Genomic DNA, 16,948 nt, shown 5'->3' with positions numbered 1-16,948 from the left:
ATAATTACATTTGAAATACAGATACATAGTCAATATTCTTAACTTTAGATAAAATGATACATGCAGGATCTGCAAATATGATTTGCTGAATATGGATTATCCTAACTTTCCAATGATGCCTCACATGACCTGTTTTATACAAAATGCATCATTATGCCATAATTATATATCACTGAAGAATATGGGATGCAGTGTCACAGTGGGGATCAAAGATGAAGGTGGTAGGTTGGGCATGGAGGCTGGCTTGTGAGTATTACATTCTCTTATCCCACTGCAGACACCAGGATGAACAGTCTGTCCTTACTGAACCCTCCACTGTGAATATGAAACTTGTGCTAGGGGTCTCAGTTCCACCAGAGCAGAAGAGAGAGAGGTCCTCTGCTTCACTGTCAGTGTTGGTTTACTCATTCAGGATATCTAGCTCTAGCTAGAGGAAGTCTATGCTCAATGGAATTACTAGGCTTACTTTGGTTTTCTATGGCTACGTCCAGACTACCCACCGTATCGGCGGGTTAAAATCGATTGCTCGGGGATCGATATATCACGTCTAATCTAGACGCGATATATCGATCCCCGAGCGCGCTTATATCGATTCCGGAACTCCATCAACCCCAACGGAGTTCCGGAATCGACACGGAGAGCCGCGAACATCGATCCCGTGCGGTGTGGACGGGTGAGTAATCCGATCTTAGATATTCGACTTCAGCTACGTTATTCACGTAGCTGAAGTTGCGTATCTAAGATCGATTTCCCCCCCATAGTGTGGACCAGCCCTATGAGTGTGACAGCACATACTTCCTCAGGCCTTTCTCCAGAACCAGTAATAGGCAGAAGTAGTGTTTCAGTGCTTGTCTTAAATTTCTCTTCTCCCTTATACCCTCATTACTTCCTGATAGAGCAAGTCATCAGTATGGTTCTTTAATCATTTTCTACATCCACCTATCCTTTTGAGGCTGAAAGTCTGTAAGGAAAGTTTTTTTTTTTTTAATATTTTTTCCTCTTCTGAAGTGTATGAATTGTCTGTCTTCTCAGAATGTCAGAAGAAATAGGATTTTCTCATAGCAGAGTGATAGGTGACATGCAGAAGTCCCCTAACTTTCAGTTCCTGAATCCCTGGAGAATGTAGTAGCCTCTAAAAGGAAAGGTACCTCTTGAGGAGGAGCAGGAGGAGTTTGTCTTATTTGTTTAAAGTTGTTAAGTCTGTCTGTCTCTGTCTCAAAAGAAGAAAATCCAAACTACAGTTTGGGATGTCATAAGGTCATACAGGTCAATCTTTAACACTAAATGGCAAGGCTCATTAAGTCTAAAAACCTGTTTTATATAAGCTATTTTGTGCAAGATAACCATATTCACTTTGTCCCATAACAAGGAGGAATGTGTGGCTGTGAGGTACAGATATCCTATCTCATGAAATACAGAAATCAGTGAAGTTTCAGAAATGTTTTGAACAGTTTTCAGGGCATCTGATTCAAGTCAGTTACATCTTCTATGTGAGAGAGGGGGAAAAATCATTTTAGAATTACATCCAGGAAAATTTTGGACATTTCAGTTTACACTTTTCCTGTTGAGTCTTCAAGGAACCACACTTATTTCTCAGGTCCAACTTCCTACCAAAAACAGAGGCAAACTGAATTTCAAAGTCCCTTACAATACTGAGCAATAAAGGCCTGTCCATTTCTCTTGCCTGTTTGCAAGTTTAACTTTTTCATTTCTCCATTTTTTCCTATATATTTGTCATGTTATCAGTACAAGTTTTCTTAAACTTTCAAAATTAGCTGTGCTATGGAGAAACCTCTTCAAACTTCTCCAAGAAGTCAGTTGCATGATTCCAGATAATAGTGGGTTAACGTTGAGTCCTCTTACTCTGCATCAGTTGGGGGTGGGAGGTCATCACACTGCGTCACTAACGCCCACAGACAAGGAATTAGCAGATGACTAATCAGTCCAAGGCTCTGGCTCTTAGGCAGGGCAGAGCCCCAAACGTTCTAAAAGTTTCTGACCCTCAAGCAGGGCAGGACAATGAGCAGTCAATTGGTGTTGGGCTCCAGGCAGGGTAGAGCAACTGGGCAGTCTGACCTCTGGCCCTTGTGCAGGGGCTGAGCAAACAAGCATTCTGTGAATTCTGTCCCTCAGGGAGGGACTGAGCAAATGAGCAGTCTATGAGCTTGGGTGTTTCTAGCGAGTTCCCACTGGGATCAGTTCTTAGCTCTACACTAGTCAACATTTTTATGAATTATATGGAAGAAAATGGGATTACTTGCCAAGTTTGCAGATGACATGAAGATTGGGGAGTGGTAAAAAATGAAGAAAACTTGACGTTGGTCTAGATCAATCTGAATCACTTAAGCAGGGCACAAGCAAATACTTTTTTCAATTCAGTGATGTGCAAGGTCACCAAGGAGTGCAATGCAGGAACGCTATACATACAAAATGAGGGACTATTCTTGAAATCAGTGACACCAAAAAAATACTTTGGGGTCCTGGTGGAAGGTAGACAGCTGAACATGAGCTCTTACTGTGATGCTGTGGCCAAAAGGGATGTATAAGGGAATACTGAGGGTATGGCTACATTTGGAATTTAAAAGCGCTGCCGTGGCAGCGCTGTGGGAGCGCTGCCGCGGCAGCGCTTTGAAGTGTGAGTGTAGTCAGAGCGGCAGCGCTGGGAGAGAGCTCTCCGAGCGCTGCATGTAAACCACATCCCTTACGGGTGTAGCGTGCAGTGCTGGGAGCCGCGCTGCTGCCCTGATTACACTGACGCTTTACAGCACTATATCTTGCAGCGCTCAGGGGGGTGTTTTTTCACACCCCAGTTGCAGCGCTGTAAAGTGTGAGTGTAGCCAAGGCCTGAGAATGTGTAGACCATTTATATTACTGCTGTACTTGGCACTGGTATGACTACCACCTTAGGCAGGGGCAGAGCAGCAATTAGTCTCATGACTCAGTCTCTCAAGCACAGTGGGGACCAGATAGTCTGTGTTCAAGCCAGGCAGAGTACCAAATAGTCTATTGGCTCAGGAGGGGCTTTTTCTGATCTCTGAGGCAGGCAGAGCAATAGGCAGCCTATTGCCTGATGTCTTGCCTCAGGTAGATGGCAGACTCTCACAGACCTTTTGGCCTAAGGGTGGAGTGGCAAGGAGAAGGGGGACCCAGACCCACCCTGGTCCGCTGGGTCCCAGCCCAGGGCCCTAACAGTGGCAGAGTGTTCTGCCACTTGGTCAGCGGAGATCCTGGCTGCAGCACGCTGACTGGGTTTCAGGGAGCACTGCAGCCAGACTGGAGTCAGCTTCCCTGAGCCACTTCCTACCCTCCCCTTCGAGTGTACCTGGATTCATGGGGTCCTCCACTTCCCTGGGGTAGGATTGGCAGCAGCAGTCCCAGCCACTTGGTTTTGCTGGTGGCTCCAACAGCTCCAGCCAGTCTTTAGCGGGGTAAGGATCCTTCTCAGGCTCGACCCCCTGGAGTGGGCAGAAACCATCCATCTCCCCTGGGCTGTTCCAGCACAGCTGAGCTTCAGGGCTCCTCCTTTATACTTCCTGTCCCGTTCCTTAACTTCCAGTGGGAGGCCCAAGCCCAGTCTGACTCTGTTCACTAGGGTTCAAGGGGCGGTCCTTCCTCTGACTCAGTGGGAGGCCACTCTGCCACTACACAGACAGGCAGGTTTTTAGATGTAATTTTTTATATTTTAGGCTTTCACTTTGAGTACAAAGCCATTGTTCATGTAGAGTGTACTTTTTGTAGTATTCGCTAGGAATTTGGCAAATAATCAAAGCTTTAATGTTCTTGAGACTTTTTATCCCTTCTCTCTTAATTTCTTTTCTTATTTAATGCTTCAGGCTTCTTTGCTATAACATATAAGAGGTTTTGGTTTCATTTGATATACCCTTAATAGGAAGCATAAATTCTCATAATTATTACCGTATACCTTTAATCAGACCTTAAGTGGTGGTAGTGTGGTGAAGCTTGTATAATTTCTCAGTGGGCTGCCTGCCTTAAATGCTATCAGTTGCACTTCTACGAATATTAGCTTAACCATGCTTACTGATGCTAGTTACTTCTCTCAGTTCTTCAAAATGTTGTAATATGCAACTTCATTTTTCTATAACAAGTCTGATCACACCCACCCACCCACTTTAAGACCCTTGCATACAGCCAGAGCAGTATAAATGAGATTTGGCCCCTTCAGTATTCTCTCTGACCAAATCCTACTTAAAATTAAGAAAACTATGAATTTAGAGGAAAGGGCAGTAATGTCATTAGTCTAATCCCCACCCCCCAAAAACCAACAAAACACCAAAAACACCCCCTGCCCCCATGAAGTAGGACATTATCCTAATACTTTTCCTTCATGTAGCATGCCATTCTAGACTTCCTGGTTATAGCCTTGACATTCACTCTTTTCTTGATTTAATCCCAGAAAAACAAGGTTTTCCCATGCCAGCTTCACTGTATGACACTTTCTGTATCTCTTGTACTTTTCAGTGGTGAACACAACTGCAACACAAAGATTAAACAAACACGGATGCATTCTTGCGCCTTCCTTGGGAGGTCTACCCTGTAGTGTGAGAACTGTAGAACACCCAGTATTAGCTCTCTCCCTATCTTATTGCATAAATGTAGATATTCTTGTACTTCTGCAGCATTGACCTCAAGACTTACCATAGCCATATCTTCTACCATCCTGGACAGAGACAAAGAACAAGAGAAGGAAACCAGTCCAGAACAACTGGACCAATACCATATAGCCTTTCCCAAAACCACTCAACTTTGTCACCTGTCAGGGGAGACTCTGTCTCAGTTCCAGCGCCTGATGACTTTCAGGATTTACTGTCTCAATTAGCTGATACACCAGAACTTGAGACAACATTAACTGAAGCTAAGGCCTATAAGATTTTAGGTATCTTGTTCTTCACTGATCCAGGTAGAATAGCCATGTCCTTATAAGAGTAACCTAGAGCTATCTGTAAAGTTCATGGCAGACCCCTGCTGCTCTTGCCTCTACAGCAAAGAGTGTAGAGAAAAGATACACAGGGCCATAAAGAAGCGTTGAGTAATCCGTTACTCACCCATTATCAGGAAGACCAGTAGCCTGGGAGGAAGCTAGTCAGTTGGCCCAGTGCGAGTGACTCCCAAAGATAAAGATCCTGACAGGCTCACTTTCATTAGTAAGAAAGCCCATTCTACCTCGCTTCAATTATGTATAGCAAATTACAAAACATTATTTGAAGTACAGATTGCTGACATGGGACAAGTCTCTTTCCCAACGAACTAGGGCTCAACAAACAAATGGTGGTAGCTAGGGGCTACCATTACCATCTTGAGTCTGAGAAGGTGTATGTATTTGTTTGACCTTCTCAGATTGATATCTCATGAAGGCTTCCCCATTTTCCCAGAATAAGGAAATATTAGGAGTGGAAATTTCTTCCTCTGAATTCCATAGACATCTCATCTATGTCTCTAAGACAGATCAGGGAGGCTCTCTCTACTTTCAGTTGGTTCTTGTGAGAAAAGTTGAAAAAGGACAGTGAAGGAATGTGGGAAATGATAAAGGATTGGAATTGGACAGAATACCCCTTAGAGATAAGTACCCATCTATTAGTGGTTGAGGTTATTCCTGTCTAAGCTGATAAAACAGAGAAGATGGCATCTGAAGATCAGTTCAGGGATGACTGTCTGGTTTGGTTGACTCTCAACTTTCATACCAAACCTGCTGTCCAGATGACTATACAGGAGGCTTGATGCCTAGTGAAGGTGGTGGTTTCCTCTGGGAGAAAACAGGCTTCTTTCTCAGAGGGTAATAGGTAGGGAGTAGGCAGGTTCTTTCTTCTTAATTAGGGGTTGGTATAATCTTTCTAAAGACACTTCACTCTATTTTGACATTTATCTCCTGTATCAAAGCAAACTGATCACTCAGCCTTGAGTTGTCTAAACTCATGGGTCACATGCCAACTTGCACTTCCATGCTAGTGAGACTTCTAAGACCATTGCAAGGCTGGCTAAGATCAATGTATGGAATGAGACTCAGACATGTTTAATTATCCTATTTCATATTCTGGCATCAATAAATTGATGGATAGAAACTCAACGCACAGAGGGGTACTTTTTCCCACTCTTTCACTTACAGAGACAGTGATCACAGATGTTTAAGGAATAAAATGTGGTGCACTCTTAAAATACCTTCAGATGCAGGGCCGTCCTTAGGCATAGGCAACATAGGCAGCTGCGTAGGGCACCTGAAAATTTGGGGCACCACTGGGTGTTAGTGTCCTCCCTCTTGTTTTCCTATTCCTGTTCTGACCCTTTCTGCAGGCTCCCACAGATGGCTGCTCTAGCCTGGTGAGTCTTCCTTGGGAGGGAATCTAGTAGTTAAAAGTGAAAAAACCTCCAGCCTGCCAGACCTATTAGCACAGCATTGAAACTGTTAAAGAGACATTCAAGGGGTAATAAAGCCATTTAACAGGCATTTGCCAACCACAAGGTATGTACTGACAGGTTTCAGAGTGGTAGTCTTGTTAGTCTGTATCAGCAAAAACAAGGACGAGTCCTTGTGTCACCTCAAAGACTAACAAATTATTTGGGCATAAGCTTTTGTGGACTAGAACCCATTTCATCCGATGTCCATGAAAGCTTATGCCCAAATAAATTTTTATACTGTCAGTTTCTGACTTTACTGACAAAAACAGTTGTGCATTAATGTAATATTTACACAGAACATGTCAGTCTACAGGACCTTAGTTTAAAATTTGCTTAAAAATATTTCATTAGTGAGCTGGTGAAGATTATAAAATCACATTTCTAAAAAATGCTTGCATAGAGTTTTAGATGCACAATCATCTTTAGCCTTAAATGCGTGGATCTTCAGACATACAGTTTTTTAAATAAATCCTTCAAAAGACCTCCCTTATCTAAAATACACATTTTAATTACTATAGTTTAAAAAAAAAAAAGGGCTTCCAAGTCTTCCTGTCCTTTCTGTCCATCCCTTCACCACCTCTCCCCCAGCTCCCCACTGAGGAGAGCCCTTAAAAGGACAACAGTCCTTCTCTTCCAGATAGCTGGACAAAGAGTTTCCCTTTCTTTACTTCTGACTATCCGACGAACTAGTTTTAAAAGAACCCTCCAGCAAAATCAGTACCTTAGTAAGACAAAATCCTTGTTATACCTAAAATCTTTGGAAACATATTTTTTTAAAGTTGGTGAAATTTCATAACCATGTCTCTTGTTATGGAGATCACACAAAGTAAATTACTGTTCCCTTTTTCTAAAAGCAATGAACATTGTTATGAACACACTAAACCTCTCTGATTAATTTAAAAGAATGTCTTTGTTTCAGTGAGTTAAATATGTAATAATCTGGAATGCTGGCTTAAAATTTGAGTATATTTAAAATATAAATTCAACTTAGAAATACTGAATAAGAAAATGTAAAACAGAGAAGAGCTGCATCATGTATTCCATTATATGTAATGTTGTATTCAGCAGGACAGCTGACTCACCCTTACTATGAAGTTTTTGCAAATAAATCTCTGACAAACTTCAAGGCATATCAAAAAACCTGTGACTGACATTTTTTATTCCCAAATTTTAGTGCTTTTAATTAGGTACTTTCTTCATGTCCATTCTGCATGAGGGAGAGTGCATGGAAGTCTCTGTGGGGAACTGTGACTCTCCGCCACCATGAGGCAGGCCGGGCATCTCATTATCCTTTGCTGTCAAGTCCCTCCTCCCCCTCCCCCACCAGGCTGTGAGCTTAGGCTGCCATCCGGCACAGGGGCACCAGTTTAATAATACTGCGTAGGACCCCATAAATCCTAAGGACGCCCCTGTTCAGATGTAAGGAATTTAGCGTCAAGAGGCGATTCATGACTTCATTTAAATTTGGAAGTTGGACAGTCAGAAAGGCTATCACACATGGTCCGTGAGAATGTGTGTCTGCAATGCATTAGATAAAGAAACTAGGCAGGGCTCACTCATTGCTCCTGTGTTGCGAGTCCATCAAGTTTTGGAATTGGTGCCTGACCCATGGGATAGCTCTGATAGCCCTTCACCTACCAGGTTTCGGAAACACCCTAGCTGATCACAAGGGGCAATCCGTAACCAATCACAAGTGGTCCCTCAAAATATCTGTCTTTATTCGAATGTGTCACTAGGGGGTACTCTCATCATAGACTTATTTGCCAAGAAAGAGAACACAATGCTCAAAATTCTGCTCCAGAACATGCGAGTTGAAGATCTGTAGAGGATGCTTTTCTCACATCCTGGAAACAAGGTCTTCTGTTTGCTTCTCTACCCAAGATAATATGAAAAATAAGACAGAATACAGCACAAACTATCCTTATTGGCCCAGCCAGTTCTGACGACAGATCTAATTCACTTATCAGCTCAACCCCTGATTCACACTACCAGATTTCCTGGACATATCATTTGGAATCAGAATAAAATTTTCTACTCAGACTTGAAGTCATTACACTTCTCAACCTGGAAGTTGGTTGGTGGAGCGCCACCGATAGACTGTTCAGTGTAGGTTTGAGAGAGTTACTGCAGAGCAGGCTTCCACAAAGAGAACCCTGTTCCTCCAAAAGGAAGAGATTCTCAAAAAGGATGGCTTAGAACAATATTGATCTTCTGAAGGCTTCCATTCCCAAGATTCTTGACTACGCACTACAGTAAAAGCTCTCATGACTCTCTAGTTCAATCAGGGTTCACTTTGCAACAATTGCAGTGTGCCACCCTCCAGTTGAGTCATGATCTGTGTTCTTACCCTGCTGTTCTGAAGCTCTTTAAAATAATTTATCTACAGTTGTCCAGTGGGGAGCCAGCTGACATCTTCCTAAGATCTCACTGTCTTAAAAGATCTTCTGGAGCCCCTCCTTGCAAGTGCTCTCTTCACCACCTTACTCTCAAGACCGTTTTTCTTGTGTCATTACATCAGCAAGAAGGATGCGACTCCCAAGCACTTGTGGCTAACTGTTCCCACTCTATAGTCCACAGGTCAAGTGGTGTTATGGTCTCCTAAATTTATTCCCAAAATTGTTTTTTAATTTTACCCAAATCAATCAATCAATTTTCCCTGTTTTCTTTCCAGAATCCCACTCCACTGGAGAAATAGCATGTTCTGGATGTGGCTAAAGCCTTGTATTATCTGGCTAGATGCTCATCTCCTTCAAAATAGTTAAGGGACAAGCTATTCTAGTATAGAAAATATCTACATGGATTACACAGTGTATTTCTATCTGTTATTAAATGACGAGCATACTTTTTGTCTTCTCTTCTACTCATTCTACTGGAGTACAGGGTTTTCCTAGAAGGAGATGTAATCAGGACATCTTTCTTGGGGAAAACAAAGTTCCAAACAGATCTTTGACCTCTAGATTCCACATGCTCCAGAAACCCACTCTTTTGTTTTTGTATATGGGTAGGTGGAGATCATCTTTAGCTAGAACAAGTGTGGACCTAACTTAAAATGCTGCTAAATTTATGCTAGCCCCAGACTTTCATTTTAGCATACACTGTTAAGGAGTTCACTGAAGTAAAGCAGAAACTAATCCTACAAGATAGAACATTCAGCAGTGTTCATTTCCAATCAAATTTTATGCTTAGACAATTCAAATGACTGAAGATGGATACTTCAGTGTTGGCTTTTCTTGTGCATCTCATTGCAACTTAAAGAACAAAACCAAATTTCTTCAAATATGGCTTAAAATAAAATTACACCGTTGAATTTTTTAAAAATTGATATAAAGCTTTGCAAAGCCTTTAGTATTCTGGGGGCTCTAGCTTTGATTGAAAGGTCTAGACATGTACTATAGCTGTGGTTATATTTTTGTAAAGTTGCTAATACTGTTTAAATTGCTCTAAAGTTATAGAGTGCTTTAAATAGTTGTTTGATATGCTGAGTTTCAGTAAGTGATGTCTCAAAGTGAAGTACCCACATTTCCTCCTTCCTTCAGAAAAAAAAAATGTAGCAGGGGAGTTTAAGTGGAAAAATTTAGCGCTTAGTGTAACATGAATGTTGAGAAAACAAATGCTCAAGTTAGAATTTTCTAAAACTCAGGTAATTCCATGGCATCTTCTTTGTACAGAAGAAAGCATAAGTTGGCACTGAGCAATTCATAAATAATGTCTGAAATTTTATTTATCTCTTGTTAAATGTAAACCTTGTTTTATTAATGCCATAAAATAAAGGGTGGGCAACATGGCTAAGGAAAGGTATCGGCTTCCCTTTTAGGACAGTGTCTTAAGATGTTATGGATAGCTTTATCCTCAAGTGAATTCTTGTTTTCAATAGATGTCCTCGGTCAATACTGATTTAGTTTGGAGAACTCTTTACCATTAGTGTTCCTCAGTGAATGAGATAATAAATCTGGAGGTTGTAGTAACCCTCTGCCTCATCCTTGTCTTGTTTAGATGCAACTACGTGTTGAATGACTTGATACTTCATGCTTATCAGATGTTTAAGTACTTGCAGGCCAACCAAATCTCCATTTGCCATTCAGCCTAAAAATGAAAATCAAACACCCAAAAAACTGATAGTCAGCTCACTCCTCCCATACATCATTTGATTACTCATATAAGGCAAGCTCTGTCACGCATGTCATTTTGCAAGACTAAAACCAGCACATTGTTGCTGTCACTCTGAGCAGGTCACTGGTGACCTGTGATAGGTATGGATGTTGAGAGCGTTTAAAAAAAAAAAAAAAAAAAAAAAAAAAAGCTGCTAATGCTGTGTTTATGCCTCTCTGTACCTGGTCATTTGGGATATTAATAGATAGTTAATTTGCAGGAATTTATTAAATTAAATATCCATGAGGTCAGCAGTTGGTAGGCCTACCCTTTTGTGGAATAAGATGGAGGTTCTCTTTCTTAATAAAAGTATTTAAAGTAACCATTTATTTACCTTGATTCTTTTAATCTCCACTTACGGATTTATACATTTTCCAGAACCGGGTTTGCATGTCTCATTGTTCTTTAAATTATTAATTTTTTTTAAGATACCTACAGTTAAGTAATACCTTTTGCAGTCATCTTATGTTCTATGGTGGTTGATTTTAATTTTCTGACAGTTTAAGGGCTTTATCTCCTTAGGCAGTTTTCAAGCAATTTAAAGAAAAAAACTTGGAAATCTATTAGCAGTTAGGGCATATTATGTATAGCATATTTACATGACTTGTAAATGTCCTAGTATTGTTTTACTTGTTGTCTGAATGTTTTAACAGCAATTAAGTCTTACTACAATCACCAAGTATTTTTTAAGCAAAAAGAATTCTAATATGTTGTTTTAGTTATTTTGGATTAATAGTATTCTGTCTGCTTATGAAATGCTTTGTTGTTCTAGTCTCCATGAATATTCAAAAGTGTATATTTAATGTATTTCCATATAATTCTTTTAAGCCTTAAAACAGAATGTTATGAAAGACTGCATTTTATACTTCTGGTCCCACAATTTATAATGATTGATTTAGCTATAGCTGTTGAATTGTATATTGAGAGCTTTTCCATACATAGGGTTTCTGAGGATTGGGAATGACTTTTGGATATTACTGCTTGTTGCTGTGTGAGTGTCTTTCTTTGTTAATATTTCAACAGTTAGTGCACTGAGGGTATAGTGCAGGCATTGCTTGGAGAACTCCGCTTCATCCAGAAGCCATAATAACCTCTCTCCTTTCCAGGAACTTTTAGTTCCAAGCAATGTAGGCAAAAATGTTTGTTGTTTTGCTAGATTCCTACTCCCTGCAGAGGGCCAAAGTGGAGCCAGTGCTCTGTTTCTGCGCTGGCACTGAACAGTGTGAGGGCTAGGCTATGGCCACATGCCCTTCACCCTGGTCATCAGAGCTGAACAGGTATTTGGATAGTCTGTTTTTAAAGTAGTGGATATTCCAGTAAGTCTTGTACTCTGCCCTCCGCCCCCCATGTCGCAGGTGAAACTCTGGCTACTTAACCATATTTTTTTCTTGGGGCTTTTGCTCCAGTCTGGTTCCTTCCACCAGTATACCAGTCTTGGTAACTTTTTGTGGAATAGAACCATGTTTGATATAAATATATTTTATATTACTCATCTTTCTTCTGTTGTGAAAATGGCATTTAAAATATTTTTGGAGTTAATTTTTTTTAAATGTATCTATCAGTTATGCAGTATTGTAGCCATGTCAGTCCTAGGATATTGGAGAGACAAGGTGTAGGTAATAATATCTTTTATTGTACCGACTTCTGTTTGTGAGAGAGACAAGTTTTTGAACTATACAGAGCTCTTCCTCAGGTCTAGGCTGACCTGAGGCTAAAATTACACATTTATTTGAGGGCCCATCCCCACAGTGATAGGCACTTTACAAACATCTAAGAGAGACAGTCTCTGTCCCAGAGAGCGTATACATTAATTATACATACTCAGCTCTCTTTCTGGTGTCTCTTCCAGCAGTAGAGATTTGTGCTTTAAAATCAGAATCTAGCCCAGACATAGAACTCAATCCTCCTAATTCACATGCATAAAAGTAAAGAAAAAGCATTAACTATTGAAATGTGAAAGCTGCCTTTTAATTAGCTAAACATGCCCAAATACATTCGACACAAACTAATCTATCAAAAACTCATCAGCTGTATTGTCATTAGTGAATCTTGAATGTATAGATTAACAGGATGCACTGATATTTTTGACAACCGGGCTAGGAGTTTTAATACAACCAGTGTATCAAAAAACCAAACAAACCCTATTCTAGTCTTAACATTCAATTAATTATTTGTATACCTTTCTGAGTAGATAACTACTTTGTTTTTTTCCCTCTCTTTCTGTAGGAAATTTTGAAATAAAGCAGATGTTGCATCGTGCACTGGTATCTCAAGGTTTTCCAAGTTACTCTCTTCTGTACGTGTTGGCAGGAATGTAAACCTAATGTTCTAGATTAATGCTGGAGGAATTGGCTAGAGGTGCAGTTAACAGGTAAGAACAGATTCTGCTAGTTTTGGGGAGGTAAGATGGAAAGGTAACCTGAAATCTTACCTTAATGACTGAGGTAGCAATTTTTGTTGTTCAGCTGTTTCAACTTGAAATTGTCTAAGGATTTATAATTTAGCATTTCTTAACATTTGTTCTGAGTTTAATTGATTTTTCTCATTCTTAAATGTAGTCGTCAACATTTTAATGTACATTTAACATTCATATCCTGGGTATATGTTGCAAACAGGTAGATCATTTCGGCTAGACATATTTTTCTGATTAAAGGATAATTAAATTTTTGTAAAACTTTCAATGGAAAACATTTTTAGTAAGTGAAAAACTGTAATTAATCAGCACATTGGTATCCAGTAATCCAGAATTGATGGGTTCTTCCTCTCCAATAAATATTGTCCTCTAGTGGCAACTAGTAAAAACTCTTGGCAACACCTGGCTGAGATCAGTTTACTGTTTCCTTTCTCTTAGGCCTGGTCCTCACTGGGGTGGGGTCAGTCTAAGATACGTCAACTTCAGCTATGCTATTCTTGTAGCTGAAGTTGCATATCTTAGATGAACTTAGAATCACTTACTTCGTGTCCTTGCGGCGCGGGATCGACGTCCACCGCTCCCCCGTCGACTTTGCTTCCGCCTCTCCTCAAGCTGGAGTTAGCAGTCGATGAGAGAGTGATCGGGGATCGATTTATTGCGTCTGCACTACACATGATAAATTGATCCCCGATCGATCCCTACCCGCCTATCTGGCGGGTAGTGTAGAAATACCCTCAGTGTCTCTCTTGCCTTAAATGAGGCAGTTGTGGCAGTACTGTCAAAGTTTCCTCTTTGACTCAGGGTATGTCTACATCTACAATTTTGCAGCGCTGGTTGTTACAGCTGTATTAGTACAGCTGTATAGGGCCAGCGCTGCAGAGTGGCCACACTGAGGGCTTGTCTACATCAGAAAGTTGCAGCGCTGGTGAGGGAGTTACAGCGCTGCAACTTAGGAGGTGTACACATCTGCAGGGCACCACCAGCGCTGCAACTCCCTGTTTGCAGCGCTGGCCGTACTCCCGTTTTGTCTCGGGTGTAGAGGATCCAGCGCTGGTGATCCAGCGCTGGTAATCAAGTATAGACACTTACCAGCGCTTTTCTTGACCTCCGTGGAATAAGCAGGTATCCCAGCATACCTGAGGAAGCCTCTGGTAATCAAGCTGGTCTCCTTCCCCGGCTTGCTCTCGCGTTCCCCGAACCCCGAGCAAGCAGGTCTCCTTCCCTGCGGTTTGCAGGGTGGTTCCGGGAACGCGAGAGCAAACCGGGGAAGGAGACCAGCTTCGCCGCGGTTTGCTCTCGCGTTCCGCGAACCCCCCTGCAAACCGCGGGGAAGGAGACCTGCTTGCTCGGCGGTTCGGGGAACGCGAGAGCAAACCGGGGAAGGAGACCAGCTTCGCCGCGGTTTGCTCTCGCGTTCCGCGAACCCCCCTGCAAACCGCAGGGAAGGAGACCTGCTTGCTCGGCGGTTCGGGGAACGCGAGAGCAAACCGGGGAAGGAGACCAGCTTCGCCGCGGTTTGCTCTCGCGTTCCCCGAACAAGCAGGTCTCCTTCCCTGCGGTTTGCAGGGTGGTTCGGGGAACGCGAGAGCAAACCGCGGCGAAGCTGGTCTCCTTCCCCGGTTTGCTCTCGCGTTCCCCGAACCCGAGCAAGCAGGTCTCCTTCCCTGCGGTTTGCAGGGTGGTTCGGGGAACGCGAGAGCAAACCGCGGCGAAGCTGGTCTCCTTTCCCGGTTTGCTCTCGCGTTCCCCGAAACCCCTTGAAGCCGCCCAACAGCGCTGCAGTGTGGCCACATCTAACACCACTTGCAGCGCTGGTTGCTGTAAGTGTGGCCACTCTGCAGCGCTGGCCCTATACAGCTGTACTAATACAGCTGTAACAACCAGCGCTGCAAAGTGGCCACACTTACAGCAACCAGCGCTGCAAGTGGTGTTAGATGTGGCCACACTGCAGCGCTGTTGGGCGGCTTCAAGGGGGGTTCGGGGAACGCGAGAGCAAACCGCAGGGAAGGAGACCTGCTTGCACGGGGGTTCGGGGAACGCGAGAGCAAACTGGCGAAGGAGACCTGCTTCCCCGCGGTTTGCTCTCGCGTTCCCCGAACCCCCCTGCAAACCGCAGGGAAGGAGACCTGCTTGCACGGGGGTTCGGGGAATGCGAGAGCAAACTGGGGAAGGAGACCTGCTTCCCCGCGGTTTGCTCTCGCGTTCCCCGAACCCCCCTGCAAACCGCAGGGAAGGAGACCTGCTTGCTCGGGGGTTCGGGGAACGCGAGAGCAAACCGGGGAAGGAGACCTGCTTGATTACCAGAGAGGCTTCCTCAGGTATGCTGCGATACCTGCTTATTCCACGGAGGTCAAGAAAAGCGCTGGTAAGTATCTACACTTGATTACCAGCGCTGGATCACCAGCGCTGGATCCTCTACACCCGAGACAAAACGGGAGTACGGCCAGCGCTGCAAACAGGGAGTTGCAGCGCTGGTGATGCCCTGCAGATGTGTACACCTCCTAAGTTGCAGCGCTGTAACCCCCTCACCAGCGCTGCAACTTTGTGATGTAGACAAGCCCTCAGTTACAGAACCTTCTGTAACTTTTGTTAACTATCCTTCATAAGTATATTGTAGATTCAACTGCTGAAAAACGTCTGCAAAGGGAAAGATATCTGAGGTGTTGCAGAGTTCCCCAGGTCATTGTTGCAGGTTCTGGTTGTTTCATTTCTATTCATTGCTCTGACTGGCAGGTTGAGAACTGTTGGAGAAGTTACTGATCTCCTTTTCACCAGAAAGTGATTACATCAACCAGGGTGTGGCATTAACATTTTTGACCCTGTTACTCTATCTGGTTGCTGTGTTCCATAGCATAGTATTTATCATTGTTTTTACCACAAAGTATATGTGTTAAACCAGTATGCTTCAGGACAGTATATTTATGCATTCTCAAATCATTTTTGGTAGCTTCCCTTTTAATATTGCAGCTGCAGTAATGTCGTCAGTGTGACTCTTATAAAAAAAAAAAAGCTTTATTTTAGTTGCTAGTATCTTTAACAATATGAGAATTACATTTGAACGATAAAAGACTCAAAATCAAATATGCTTTAGCAGTCCATCCAGTAAAGGCCTATGGCATATATGATTGTGTAATTAATTGCCTTTCCAGTACAAATCCCTGTCAAGTTTTTATTTAAAAAATTATGTTCTTGAAAAAGATCAAAACTGTAATTTAAAAATAGTTAAAGGCAGTGCCCTAGATCCAGAACCCTAGCATATAACTGGGCATGAAGCAAAGTATCATTTAAAAAGGCCATACTTAACACAATGGAGGAATATCATCTGGACATGGTTCTTAACGACCATAGATCAGTATTTTTTGGTTTAAATGCTTAAGTTTGATTCTTGTACAGATATCACTTCCAGATCATGCCTAAAATATCAATTAATTCTGTTCTAATATTTATAGCCAATATTGGGGTTTTTTATCGTGCTTTGATTTTTACTACTTTTAAATGTTACTGGTAGAGCCAAAATCTGCTAGGCTTATTCATGTGACAGGTATCATTTAAGGCACCTAAGTAAAGTGAGCAGAACTTGACCTTTAATATGAGTCTGGTTACCTTTATATGTAAGTCAGGAAAATAGGAAACAGAATAGCTGAACATATTTCATGGAGTTAGAAGAAATAGTGAATTGCAGCCTCTTCCTTGTACAACTTCACACTCCAGCAGCGGAGCCTTATTTTAGCCACGTGCTACACAAATAGCCCTGCTTTTTGGATAGCTTGCAGAAGTAAATGTGGGAGGGAAGCAAGCTTGATTATTGGCTGTAAAAAATGTGATCTGGTACAGACAGATTCAAACACAAGGAATTTCTTCAACTCCTTTACATCATGTGTAAATGGCACTTTCTCCCAGCTTTCACAGTGCCTGAATCAAGAAACCTGTCTAAAGCTGAACCTAGGTTTAAGGATGATGATGGTAAAAAGAGGA

General features: G+C 42.2%; 1 protein-coding gene across 7 annotated transcripts in view; it reads left to right on the top strand.

Annotated features, from left to right (window-relative positions):
- The window catches only part of PPM1B (protein phosphatase, Mg2+/Mn2+ dependent 1B), a 111,113-nt gene that overhangs the window by 30,853 nt on the left and 63,312 nt on the right, over positions 1-16,948 (top strand). For all 7 annotated transcript variants that reach the window (XM_050951893.1, XM_050951888.1, XM_050951889.1 and 4 more), the window contains exon 2: positions 12,787-12,931. The gene's annotated coding sequence lies outside the window, so the exon portion shown is untranslated. The remainder of the gene's footprint in view (positions 1-12,786; positions 12,932-16,948) is intronic.

Source organism: Gopherus flavomarginatus, chromosome 4 (genome assembly GCF_025201925.1).
Source record: "Gopherus flavomarginatus isolate rGopFla2 chromosome 4, rGopFla2.mat.asm, whole genome shotgun sequence".
Classification (NCBI taxonomy): domain Eukaryota; kingdom Metazoa; phylum Chordata; order Testudines; family Testudinidae; genus Gopherus; species Gopherus flavomarginatus.
The sequence above is the reverse complement of the archived record's forward strand: the minus strand, read 5'-3'. Positions and strand labels throughout refer to the sequence as shown.